At 34.2% G+C, this 14,623-nt stretch overlaps 1 pseudogene; it reads right to left on the bottom strand.

The window, feature by feature from the left end:
• Window positions 1-4,142: 4,142 nt before the first annotated feature.
• On the bottom strand, window positions 4,143-13,075 carry LOC114756668 (serine decarboxylase-like; annotated as a pseudogene).
• Between the last annotated feature and the right edge of the window lie 1,548 nt (window positions 13,076-14,623).

The raw sequence follows: 14,623 nt of genomic DNA, 5'->3' as shown, positions 1-14,623 counted from the left end.
TGAGGACTTCAACAGAACGAGTAACAAACATGGACACACAGTCCACGAGGGTAAGTAACCAACAAGCGCAACTAAAACCACAAATGCAAGCGTGGGCATGATGCCCACGAATATCAAGCGAGCTTGAAATTACCATGACGCACCATACAAGGGTAGCCGAGGCCACGAATAACAAGCGAACTCGATATTAACCATGGCACGCCAAGGACTAACAATACTGCTGTTAGCAACCACCATTCTGTGTGCAATCCTCATAAAAACATGTACAAGCATGCATAGGATCAATTTACCATAAAAACAAAATGGAAAATATCTTTTTTTGATAATGAAATCTCAAAGAATATTCTATAACAAATGATCCCGGTATGAAATTTTGCAAATAATATTTTCACAACTTTTCTTTCAAATGCTGTCAATCAAAGAATATAAACCGTATCTATCTGAAAGTTTGCAAAGAATATCCCAAAAGCTTTTCTTGTCAATTCTATTAAATGATAATGAGTTATACTATGAAACAATTTAAGAAAAATAAGTAACAACGGGTCAAAGAATAATGCTTAAGAAAACTCAATAGTATTACAAATAAAATAAAATGTTATTGAAACAATTATTATGGGCCGCAATTCACGTATATCTTACCCTCCAAAGGTATAACTTACTTTTATTTATTTTTATAATATGGTCAATTCTCGCTACCTTGATGTTCCAAAACATAAAAATGCGATATTCCAATTTATGGTTTATATAAAATTCCCATAACATATCATTTAATAGGATTATTCCCTTCTATGTTGCATCCCATCCATACTTCAACATATCTCAAAACAAAACCATTTCCATTTCTTTACTTGTATTATAAAACTAAATTTTTCTGGGAAAAAAAGTATATCCATTAACTCATGCTCATATCCTTATGATCAATCTTTTCTTGTTCTAACTTAAACTTGTATTCTCTAAATTATTTATCAATAATTTCAAGCAGCTTCAGCAAACACAACCATTTCGTAGGTATCCAAATGGTAGCATGACATTGACAACTAGCAAGCTTAGCATTTAAATTTCCTTCCAGCTAATAACATAAAACTCCATAACATTCTTTTTTTTTTTTTGGTGTAGAGGAGCAAATAACTCTTGCATTCTTCAAGCATCCCATGGAAACCAAAATATAAATCATAATCAATCCAAAATGATATTTAAATTACCCTCCACTATCAAAATAGCGTGTAATCCCATATCTAAATGAACTCTTTTCCTTTGAAACAATTTATGAACACCATAGGGGATCTTAAAATCATTTTATGCAAAGCAAGCATCTTAATTCACAAGTTAATAACTGTAACCTCCAAACACCCCGTATAATCCAAGGAAATTTCATCAAGTATATTCTTTTACCGATTTCATCATACAAATCACAATAAGTAGCACTAAATCAATCTCATGCTTCACAAAATTTTCCAGCCAAGTATTATAAAATACCCATTTATATAATCCATTTTCTCTTAGACATTCTAACAAACACATTGTGTGCAATCATAATCAAACAAGGTCATCAATCATCTCAATTTCCAATTTTTATTCGCTTAAGATCCCATCATCCTTTTCTACATCACGCACAGCCCACACCAACTCATCTTCAATTAATTATTGAAGCTCAACACATTCCTAAACCCACCATGACAGTTGCAAATTCTGGGGAGAGGAAAAAGTTTCCAACTTACCCAAAGAGTAGTGTTCTATCAAGCATATGGAACAGAAGACGATAGGGAAGACTCCCTTAATCAAGCATAGCAGCAGCAGCAACCAAAGGAACAAGAAACCCAGAAGAAAGAGAGGAGGAAACACCGGGAAAGAATGAGAGTTCGCACGATCGACTGCACCCCATTTCAATCGTACACCATAACCTCAGCCAACAAAGAAGAATCAACCACGGATTACTCCTCTCCCCGAATCTGTTGCAGACAGCGTCGATGAAGGGAGAAAAGCTGAACACCGAACAGGGAAGGAGAAAGATATGTAGCAACCCAAGGCCTTGAGTAAAGGAGTAATATGATGATGATGGTCATTGGCGCGCACACCGGCGACAGCCAGGGAAAAACGGACAGAACAAGTGGTGATGGGTTTCAACTCTTCCAAGATGTAGAGACGTCCTCCTTGAAGAATGAACCCGCCTTGGTCCGCTTTAAAAATTAACCGAATTAATATAATACAGCTCATGATCCAGGTCATATTTACTTTAGAGAGCCTCTAAAAAGAAATCCTAAATAACTAAGTATGCAAAAAATAAAGAATTAATTTGAAAAGGAATTAATTTTCTTTTTAATTAAATAAATAACAAAATTTAAAAGGATGTAAAAATGATAAGTAATTTTTGGATTTTTGGTTTATAAAATGGATATGGATGAAATAAACAAAGAGAATGAACATGTGATAACAAATGAAATGACAATCCTCTAGCACAATGATTTAGGCTATCTTTACTTCAATTAATTTGGGAGTTAGCTAAATTCAAAAGACTCTAAAGGCCACCCCTTAGACTCAGTTTAATTAGAATAATCAACATCTAGCCACCTTGTATTTTTTTTTTTGGTAGTTAGCCACCTTGCATATTAATTACTCACAATTAAATTGTTTCAACATAATTGTCAAAGAGAATCAAAGAAAAGCAATTAATATTTTTAGTCTAATAACCAAGCCACCTTTAATTACCACTCAATATTCACAATAATTTCAAAACATAGTTTAACCAAATACAATGTAAAGAAATCAAAGTTAATTACAGCATAATGTCAAATGCTAATAAAAAATTCTAACAACTATAACCAATCTCAATACAAATATAAATTATCACAGTATATTCAAACATCATAAAATTCATTCTAAAACCTAGAAATCACGATTACAATGAAAAAAGTAAAGATTGGAAGAGCTGAAGCTCCCATTGAAAGCTCCAAGTTCAAGCCATAAATACTGTGCTAGATAATTGAAGGATTTAGTTAAGCCTCTGCATCACCGAAGCTCCACCGTATGCTTCAATAATCACAGCCATAGCAGAAAGCGCAAAGGAAGATAAAAGAGACGATGATGATGATGAATGGGTTTCCGTTGATGGGAGATAAGGAAGTTGCGATGAAGGCAGTGGATTGAGAATGAAGGTATGCAGTTTCTGGCGAGTCCCTCTGATCCTTCGTTGCGTTGCTGCTCTGTCTCTGGTCTGCCTCTGTTCGCTCTCTCCGTTCTGCCTTCTCTGGTCTGCGCTCTACTGATTCCAGATGGAGGAGGAGAAGAAGATGAAGACGATAGTGATGATGGAAGATTCAGCCACGCCGTCGCAATCCTCTAGTCCTTCTTCGCCTCCGTTGACGCAATCCCCTGGTCCTCTCTCGCTCGTTGTCGCTGTCCTCTCGTTCTTCCCCGAAGATGACGAAGAATCTGAATTAGTTTTAGGTCAGGGGGCAAAACGCAACGTTTTGCTCCCCCCCTAATTATTTTTTCTTTCTTTTCTTTTCTCTTTCTTTTTCTCTTTTATGATTATTATTATTTTTTATTTTTAAATCCTCAAAACCTGCAATCCAAAATTGAAAATAAGATAGTATTAATTGTCCTTAAAGATCAATCAATCATAATTATGACAAATTTGCTCCTATTATGCACTAATTCAAGTTAAAGCACTCTAATATGAGTTATACTCAAATAATACAATTAAGGACCAATAATAATGACAAAAACCCACTAAAAAGATATAAAAATACATGTAAAACATAGATTTGTCACTCATCCACCCGTAAACAAGATTGGAATAGAAGAAAAAATCTAATAGGAGCTTTTTTTTTCCAGAAGAGCATTAAGGTAATTCGTAATGTGGAAAAAGCAAAATAAAACTTAGATTTTGAAACAGGATGGATTTGTGCTTGTAACCGCTAGCACCCGCCATAGCTTCTAATAATACCACCAAACCATAAGTTTCTCTTTGACAAATTGCAATCAATAAGTAAAATATTAAATTATTAATAACCTTATACTATTATACTTACTACCATTTTTTTCTATGTTTATTACTTTCTTTCCGGGGCTATTACAAGAACATTACATCAGTCACCTCATTAACAGACGTAAAAAATCTGGGTTTCTATGTTGCCTTTGTATTATGAAGAAAGCAACATCTTATGAGAAGCACAAGCACAATTCTCAGCACCAATGTTCTCAGAAATGCAGGGAGGCTCCCTTTGCTTATTATTATCTTGGTACCAAACAAACCCATTCTTCACAAACTCAACTCACAATTGAATCCAACATTTCCAGCGACACATGTTGCATCACGACCACACGTGATGTATTTCCTTGGCTAGCCAAGCTCGACTGACTAGCAAACACATCATCTTGAGACCTCCTGAACACCACAGTGTTGCTAAACTTGTTTAGCAAGGCTCCGATCCCCTGGTTTCTCAAGCAATCTCGACGGTAGATCGTTTTCTTGATACATTCTTGAACTTCTTGTTGGAGGTCATTGAAGCCTTTCTTGTTGTGAGCATACCAAATGAAGATGGCAGCATGGCCTCCTCGACTTCCTGAGATGGTGTCGTCTTTGGAAGCGATCTATTCTACTTGTTCCCTTGAGAGAAAATCAATCTGGTTTAAACGAGTTATAAGAATGCGACAAGGCATTGGACAGCCTAGAAACTTGTGGCCAGAAATAGTAACGCTTCCAATGGGTTTCTTGAATGAAATATTTGGTGGTTGTACATTCAGTATGTGATGTACGACCATCTCTACTCCTTAATATAAGAGTTAGTTAAGTAATTTGAATAAATTAAAAAAACTAGTTAAATTAGTTATTTGTAATAAACAAGTGTTATCTTTCCTAAAACATCCTTGCTAATCAAGTATAGAACTTGAAGAAAACTGAATAAATATGAAAGACAAAGTGGATTAAAATCTTATATTTAAGATTAAAATAAAAATTAAACAAGTTAAACTCTTATATTAAGCACCGGGTTTAGTATATATTAAGTTGGTTATCATAAGAGCTATGAGAAGCATGTGCATTGAACACAATAATGTTAGTCTCCAGTACAAATTACTAAATGTGCAATCAGATTATATGGTCTATTATTTCTCTATTCTTCCTTGCTACGTTAATTACTTTAAATTTTGTGTTATAATGTTAGTTGGATATTTGTATTTCATTTCGTGTGTACTTGTACTCAAGCTAAGGTACTTATATCATTCCAAACAGTGCGGTATCACAATGAATGTAGAATCGATCTTGTGTGAAACCACAATCCTCAAGTGACTGTAGTACAAGATTCAGGTCATCAATGGCTCCCTTTACGGTAGTCCCTACAAGAAGACAACACGCATTATATATAGAGAGAGAGAATGAGAGAGAGAGACAGAGAGAGAGAGAGAGAAAGTAGGAAAAAGACCTATGTTTAGGTTGATTATGGCTGGTTTGCCCTTGTTTGCACGAAGTGACTTCTTTAGTTCATTATAGTCAACCTCGCCTGAGATTAGAGTTTCCAACTACGGCACATTTGACTCCAAGTCTTGCTGCTTTCAACCCTGAACAATGCGAGTCCCTTGATGTATAAATAATTCCGTCGGAATATAGCTCCCTCCTGTTTTGCGAAAATATTTTTATCACTTGAATTTATAGAATTGGGGCTAAATATATTTATAACAACCTGGGGATTATAATTTGGTAGAACTGATATGAAGTCCGAAGAAAAGAGCATAATCGCTAAATAGGAAATAATCTTATAAATATAAACCTAATGTAAATTATAACTAAAATCCTAATAAAGATACTCCAACTTTGCTTTTGTTTCTACAATTAGGTCCTTTAGCTCTTCAATATGCTGGCCCATATTACCTTTATTATTTCTTCATATTGGGCTTCTTCCTCAGATGTACTTGTCCCATTGATAAATTGGGCTCATAACATCCACTACTATATAAAAATGCTTCAAACACCAAAAAGAGTTAGTAATGAGAGTTGAAGCTGGTGAAAGGATAAGGTGATAAATTAGATCATTACTGAGAAATATGTCCACATTTAGTATTCAATAGTGTCTTGAATAGAGTTACTTCTATTAGGAGAATATACCAATCTACTCCCACATTAACAAGAGTTGATACAATTGATACAAAGTTGACTCATAATCTACAACATCATTAGTCCAAATCTTACTACCGGTGTCTCTTCTCTCTTTCAATGACATGTTTCTTCATCTTCTTCTCCATCTATCTTTCACGGTCTTTTTTAATCCCATTGTGCTTGAGTTGTGCTTCTGCCTCTGACTATATAATCGAAATCCCATTTATGATTATCCTCCTCTTATCCAATATGATATAATGTAGATGTGTTACTTTTTTATTTAATTTGCTTCCTCCTCCTTCAGTGGGCACGGCACCTTCTTATCTTTATATAAATATGCGTGTGCGTATTCCTTTTCTAATTTTCTCTCTTCCTATACCTCACAATATCTCTTGCAAAATAAAAAGGATTTGAGTAGATTTTATAAAAAAATTCCTTTTTATCTTATAATTAACTAAAGTGAGGGAAAATATATCAAAGTTAATTAAATAAGCATAAGATATTCATAAATTTAACAAAATATATTGTAAAATGTAATATATTTAACCATAATCAAGAACGCTAACACTAATTGTGGTTTTTAATTTTTTTTGGCAATAGTTTCTTAGGGAAGGATATCTTTATACTATTTACCACCCGTGCAAAAACGAAGAAAGAAAGGAGAGGTAACAAAAGACAAGAAAACAACAAGAAAAAATGGGAGGAAAACAAACGAAAATGAAGAGAGAGCGAAGGGGAAAGAATTAGAGAGAGATAGGGAAATAAAATATACTCTTTATTCAAATAATTCAAAGATCCAACAAATTAGAGGACCTCAGGGGTTATACAAATAACCCTACGCACAATCATTTGAAATTAAAAAATGGGACCAGCTTTCGATGTCGCCATTGCAGTATCATGAAATTAACATCTTCTGTGAATGTGGACTCAGAGAGAGCAGTAAATCTTGCAGGAATTAAACTATCTGAAGAAGCAGCAGAAAAAAAAAAAATTCTGTATCACAAATACTAATAATATATATCTATATATTCATTTTTTGTAAAATATTACCTGCTTCGATCACAGAATATGTAGAAGTATATTGCTGTCTGTGCATGCATGTGCATTGCATGTGAGGTATATCTACTTTTTTGTCCTTTTTAATTTATTTAGAGGCTCTCAAAATCTTATTTCTTTAAATGGGATAGGGATATACAGGGATTCTGTATCTTATTATCTTTAATTTCTTACAGGCGCATTGTCAATTTAAAATGGGAAGTCCAAAGGTTCTATATCCGCCTTTGTCAATTTAAAATGGGAAGTCCAAAGGTTCTATATCCGCCTTTAGTAAAGGTGTCTGAATCCTGACTTCCCAATTGGGGAAAAAACTATCACAACGCGCCTTTATATAATACTACCTCCGGTCCTAATTATAAGACCCAGTTGATTTATTTGAAGAGATTAAAGAAGTAAGTTAAATTAGTTATTTGTAATAAATAAGTGTTGTCATTCTCAAAATATCCTTGCTAATTAAGTGTATTGGCTACAACTATCATTAGTAGAAGGACTATCTTGGAAAAAATGCATAAATATGAGAAACAAAATGGATTGGAGTTTTATAATTAGGACCAAACAAAAAGTCAAACGGGGTCTTATATTAAGGACCGGAGGTAGTATAAGCTTTAGAGATGACTAGGGAGCCACTTAACTCCTTTTGGAAACCCTTAAAAGAATGAAAAAGACAAACTATAAAAATTTGATTCTTGAGTTATTATTTATTTGATAATTTCAGAATTTTTAAAACGTTTTAAAAATTCATAATTAATTTCAGAAAAAATATACTACCTCCGGTCATAATTATAAGATCCAGTTGACTAATTTGAGAAAATTAAAGAACTTAGTTAAGTTAGTTATTTGTAATGAATAGATGTTGTTTTTCCTAAAATATCCTTACTAATTAAGTGTGTTGGCTAAAACTATAATTATTAGAAGGACTATCTTGAAAAAAATTAAGTAAATATGAGAGACAAAATAGATTGGGGTCTTATATTTAGGATCAACATAAAAGTCAAACGAGGTCATATATTAAGGACTGGAGATAGTATCAATTAAGATGGATTAAGTCTCTGTTTAAACCTCATTTACTTCTGTAAAGATGGAAAATATGATTCAGATCATCATTGTGATCAATAATCCCAGAAAGATCCGAGGAATAGTCTCTGTTCATCATTTTAGTCAGAAATGCATTTTTCCCTTTTTTGCCCCAGCGTTAATACTATATATTCTGATTACCCTCACATCCAATTGCTAAATTTATTGGACAGATTCTATGATTTGCCCTGCTTTCACTCAACCAAAATGATTGACCCTTATCAAGGGCTTATTATCTTTCAATTCAACTTAAATTATGCAATAATTATATATACCATCCGTAGGACTACACCATTTCCTTGAAATGAGTCTGGGTGCTTATCAACCCCAAGCTCATTATATTAAAACCGTTCAGATCTAATTTAGATAGTTTAAATTTAGTTTTTCTTTTAAAATTTTTTAAATAGTCATTTTAATGGGTATAGAATGAAAAATAAAAGTAATGTTCCAACTGTCATCTTTTTAAAAGATAATTTTTGTTTTAAAAGTAAATATTTAAAAATGTTAAATCTGTACCGTTTAAATCTAATTTGGATGGTTCAGAGTGCTCATCAAATCAAGTCTCATTTCCTTTGGTTGAGTCATACAATCCCATTGGCACATATACATAATTCAGAGCCATCAAAATAAATCATATACCACAGTGACAAAAACTTGGAGAAATTAAACACAGCTGAGCAACAACAAAGGGTTCTTCAACAAATTCTTTGGCCATCTCTTTGCCCTTCCTATTGAAGGAATTTGCACTTAGGTTAATTACTTAATATAAAAAAGAGTAAGATTTCAAAGAAATTATTTTAGCAAAAATACCAACCCAGACGCTATCAAATATGCATGGTCATTGATTTCCAGTTAACGTGATGCCATGACGTAGAACAAATCCTCACATGGTCATACCATCACCAAAGGTTTAAAATAACAGCCGATGATACACATGTCAAAGACATGTAATCCTAACTCCAGTTTTTAATATAAAAACTAGTTGACTAATTTAAACAGATTAAAAAATTAGTTAAATTAGTTATTTGTAATAAATCTAAAATGCCGTTGTTAATAATGTATATTAGCTAGAACTACTATTTGATAAAACATTTAATATTTGCAACTACTATAAGTATTACTCTGAAAAAATGAATAAATATAAGAGACAAAGTAAATTGAAGTTTTATAGTTATGATCAAATTAAAAATCAAACTAGCTCTTACATTAAGGATCAGAAGTAGTACAATATAACACACATCATTTTCCATTCAAATCCCATGCACCAAACAAGTATAAATTCTGGCTGAGTGTACCTATGACTTCTATGAAGAAGCACTTGCTTACACGAATCCGAATCATAAACAGAACTCAAATTATGATACACAACAAATACACCAATGGATAATTAGATGAGAGAAGAGTGTTTTCACAGAGATGGAGAGGAGAGAGTACTTTGGAAGTCACAGTATGCACACATTAAAAAAAAAAAAAAAAACACTGATTTGCATGCTCAAGATTGTATCTTGAGGACAAGAATAATATTCTGAATTAGGCTTTTGCGCTTAGTTGACTTGGGTAGCTAGGTAGTTTTTTTTTTTTTGGATAATACAAATTTTAGTCCCTTGAATTTGGACCTATTTTAATATTGGTCCCTGAGATTTTAAACTCGTGATTTTAGTTCCTAAAATTTCATCCGTTTCAAACCATTACACTGTTAATTTTTGCTGAGATGGCACTAACTCTGTTGACATGATGATATGGCGCCTAACTTAGAAAAGTGAGCTGATCATGCGGCATGAGTCAGGGAACGCTGGCCTGGACAATCAGAGGATTTTCAAAAGCAGAGACGAGCTGAGGTAAAATACATATCAGTCGCACACACCAAATGATCTGGATTTTTATTAGGGCATAAAAGAAGGAACACAGTCGAAGGTTCAGTGGGGGAGCAGGGCCGACGAAGACAAGAAGGACCGGTTGAACGCAAAGCCGTTTAAAATCATTTGTGGCCTATTAATTGCAAGTTCCGACCTCTCGTGCTCTTGCATGTTTTGGTTAACATTCAAAACCAAATTGACCGGATTATCTATAGCATTCACTTACTCTTCTTCTCAGAACTCCTTTCAATTCTTGGATTGCTGCTAATACCCCCTGACTTATATCAGAAACCTGTGCCCATAAAATTCATCAAAAGATAGACGCTCCTCTGCAACATTTTGGAAATATCTCAGTATTAAATAGATCTCCGTGAGGATTTCAGCTGACTAATATCGATGATGATGATGATGATTTGATGTACCAAAAGCAGTGTGCATGACCTGGATTTAAAAACAGTCGGGAATGCATAACCTGCCAAAGCAAAATATTTAACTTTTTTTTTTTCCTAGTTACCTCTTTCGTTTCAAGCTTTGGCTTGCCCTCCGTACTAAAAAAAAAAAAAAAAAAGGCCGATTTGCCTCGTTCTTCCTCCCTTTTCCAATGATCACGTCGCTGACGGTTACCGGATTGGTTTCCATAACAAAATGAGAAAACTGCCTTGGATGACCCATATCTTTCCTTAATTTTCCATAGAGCCCGACTTGCATGGGCTCGGTTCCCATACACCTAAGAGTGGGCTAAGCATAAACCAACAAAATTAATTCCCATTTTACTTGGACCTTACTCCTTGAATTTTTGGACTTTTGGTCTAATTACTTTAACTTCAACGTCATATAGTTTTATCCTATAATTTTTCGCGTAGAATTTATTTTCAATTTTGAATTTTATAAAATTCAATCCTATTCCCATTAATTCATCTTAGTCCAGATGTTATGGTATTCTTCAAAGTTCCAAACTCATTCTCTAAAAATTTATTCACGCAAAATTTCTTTCTAAAATTATTGGAGCCATCAAATTTAACAAATTCTAGAACCAACATGCTCATCCCCTCTTGGCCAAAATTCATAGAAAATAGGAAAATATATTGTAGGTTTTGTTTTTCTTCCATCTAACACATGATTTCATACCCTCAACACCTCCCAATCCTTGTTAATATTTTTAAAATTTGGAAAGCGCCTCCCCTTAAGGTTTGACAACCCAAAAAATCACAACAACCATAACAACATATTCTTGAAGTTACCTACTTCCAAGCTTGATTTTCTTGAGTTTTCCACACTCCCTCCACTTATATAAATCACTCTCTCTTCCACAGAGCAAAATTGATTTAAGAGAGGTTAGCATGTCAAGATGGAAGTTTGGAAACACAAGTTAGATGGAAGATTAAGCTTGGAACTTGCCTATATCACTTGTGCAACCTTGGTTTTCCTTCACTTTCTTCTTCTTCGTTCCCTCTCTTTCTCCTTCCCTCTCTCTTTTGGTAGTTTGGGAGAAATGGCAAGGGGGCTTAATGGGTTAGAAGAAAATTATTAACATGTTTAATGAAATTTGAAATTCATTACTTTTAGCCACACTCTTTTCCTCTTGTAATTTATGCCAAAGAATTTTAAATAGTTCCCCTCTCTAGTTTTTAATGGTCAGCCACGCCCTTCATCTCTTTAATGGGGTTTAGGCTTGATTTATTTGAATTCTTGGATTTATGCTAGGGAATTCGGACAATTCTCAACAAAATTGGAATTAAATTCCATAATTTAATTGCTTACGCAATTCCTCACCAGTAAGATAAATATAATTGTTCAGAGAGTTCATTTCTCTCAAAATAATTTTCTTAATTTTCACAGGTCAAAATTTGATCCCTGGCTAATTTTCCTTCAATTTTGAGGAGTTACTAATGTTTAGGTCCAAAAATAGTTATACATCTATAACTACCGTTTCTCAGAAAATAAATTTACCCATTAATTAAATCTAACCCTCAAATGATTATTCCCCACATTTTCTTATTATTTGAAACCTTCACATAATTTCAACTAAAAACTAAATAATTAGCCAAACCAGACTTTTTAATCCAATACATGTTTCTCGAGTTTTTTTTTTCACCTTTAATAACTTTTTTTGGCGGTCAAAAACCGATTAGAGAACTTTTATTTCCTGCGAATACTAGAATTCTATTTAGTCCATTTATGTTTATATTCAAAATACTGGACTAGTCCTATGTTGCCGAAGCACCTCCCAAGGCACCACAAGAGATAGAAGTAATTCATGGTTAGAATTTGAGGAAGAGGAAAGGATCAGAACAGAGCCTCCATAAACAGAAGAAGTCTAGGACCATTTTGTGAAGCTGTCAATTGAAGAAACCAAAAGAGAAATGAGCTTGTGATCCTAACAAGCATAGTACAACTAGATAACTAATTTAGGTAAATCTAGTTGCGTTATAAGGACCTCCATATTAATCTTTGCTGAGACACTTTGATAGGACAGCAAGTGGCAATGGATGGACACGTGGGCGTGTTTGACTTGGTTAGGACTAAGCGTATGTTTGGATCTCCGTTTTGAGATCCAAACATGCCTTGGAAAATGTAATAAGTCAATTGGGGGCGTTCTGAGGGTAAACTGATTGTTTGAATAGGTAGCTTTTCAACCTGACTTATGAAAAAAAGCTTCTTATTTCTCAACACTCCCAGAAGCAACTTTTCCACCGTTTCAAATTGCATTATACCATTAAATTAATGAATATTAATTTCTCTCACCTATCCTACCGGACCCAGCTGCCTCTCTTCAAAGCTTCACCATTCCAGCCTTAGCTCTACCAGACCCAAGGCAAAACACTCTGATCCCTCACTCTCAGCACTCGCCTATCTCTACCTGACGGAGCTGAGAAGTAACTTCTAAGAAGGGTGTGCGTAGCATTCGCTTGTGTTTCAACTCCCTCACTCTCGGCACTCTCTCTTCATTGCTCTTGCCGGCGTCTTCGTCCATCAGTCTCGACTGCGTCTCCATCCGTCGGTCTCTCTGGCGCCTCTGTCCGTGGGTGTCGACGGCTCTGCTCCCCCTCCATCAAAACAAATCTGGGTGTGGCTACGTCTCCATCCGTCGCTCTCTTTGCCGTCTCTGTTGGTGGGTGTCGACGGCTTTGCTCCCTCCACTGCTGAAGGTTGTTCGTGCCATCGCTGGTGTGTTTTTCTTCTCTTCCCTGTTCGACTCTCAGCTCCCTCCACCGCTGAAGGCTTCATTTTTTTCTTCCTTCTCTGATTGTAGATGCTGTTTGACAGACAATAATATGTGCACTCCCTTAAGCTGTTACTCCTTCTTCGTGCTGAATCAGTTTGTGTGTGCATATGTGTGAATGTGAACTGAATGGCTGTAATTAATGGTGTATGGTGTTGGTTTATGGTGCAAGATTTATGGACATGTGAATGCTGTTTTGATCGAAGCATATGGGTATTTTCGCTCCTCTTTTTGTTGATTGAAGAATTTATTTTGTTGACCGAAGCATATCAGAGTTAATGAATGAATGAATCAAAGTGATGGGAAGATGGGGACGAATGAATGTGTGAAGCAAGGGGGGAAAAGAAATTATATATTTGTTGAAATTGCCTTGATTGTTTGCATTGAACAATAGTTTGGCCTTAATTTTGTTAGATATTATGTTATACTACATGGTTGGAATTTTTGAGTTAAAGGAAAAGAGTATTTTTGGTGCTATGGGCTTCATGTATCATGATTGAGAATGGGTGGTGTAATTGTGTGCTGAATCCAAATATCGATAAGTTCCTATTTTTCTACATGTTTGTAAAGTAAGGCAGAGCTTGAGCATGGAAGTATAATAGATGAAGACAATAATCATCCAGCTGGTGAAGCATCCTCGTCAAGTTTAACATCTACCGCACAAATGAATCGTGTTCGCGACTCAATTAGAGACCAAATTGTGCAAAATTTACGATCTAATTAGTTATGTAATTTTATTTACTTTAATTAGAGACCAAATGAATTTTTATTTAATTTATATTCACGTTATTCACGTTTATCCATTATATATATTTAATTAAGTACGATCTAATTACTTTTATAATTTCATTTATTCTAATTAGAGACGAAATGAATTTTAACTTATGTTCATGTTTGTCTATTATATATATTTAATTAATTATCTACAATGTGTTTTCAAATTTTTCTCAATAGCAAATATTTTTATTTTATAATCTCAAAAAAAAAATTTATTTTATCATAATAATTTTAGATATTTTTTAATAATTATCACATTAAAAATATCAAACAGTACTATTCAATAAAGTATATGCCCTTTTCAGTCATTTTACAACTGAACTAATTTTTTTATTCATCCAAATAACTTTTAACTTTTCTAACTGACTTTTTAAAAGCACCTATCTAAACATACTATAACTGACTTTTATTCTAACTTCAGTTACAAAAGTCAGTTGGACTAGAAGTCAGTTTTATCCAACAGCAATCCAAACATACCCTAAGTTTTCATGATGGTGTTATTGGGGTCAGAGTGGCTGACGTGGAAGGACGAACCGAGTCTTC

The sequence above is a fragment of the Neltuma alba genome, unplaced genomic scaffold (genome assembly GCF_004799145.2).
Source record: "Neltuma alba isolate B1F8T4 unplaced genomic scaffold, ASM479914v2 tig00010452_pilon, whole genome shotgun sequence".
NCBI classification, from domain to species: Eukaryota; Viridiplantae; Streptophyta; class Magnoliopsida; order Fabales; family Fabaceae; genus Neltuma; species Neltuma alba.
The sequence above is the reverse complement of the archived record's forward strand: the minus strand, read 5'-3'. Positions and strand labels throughout refer to the sequence as shown.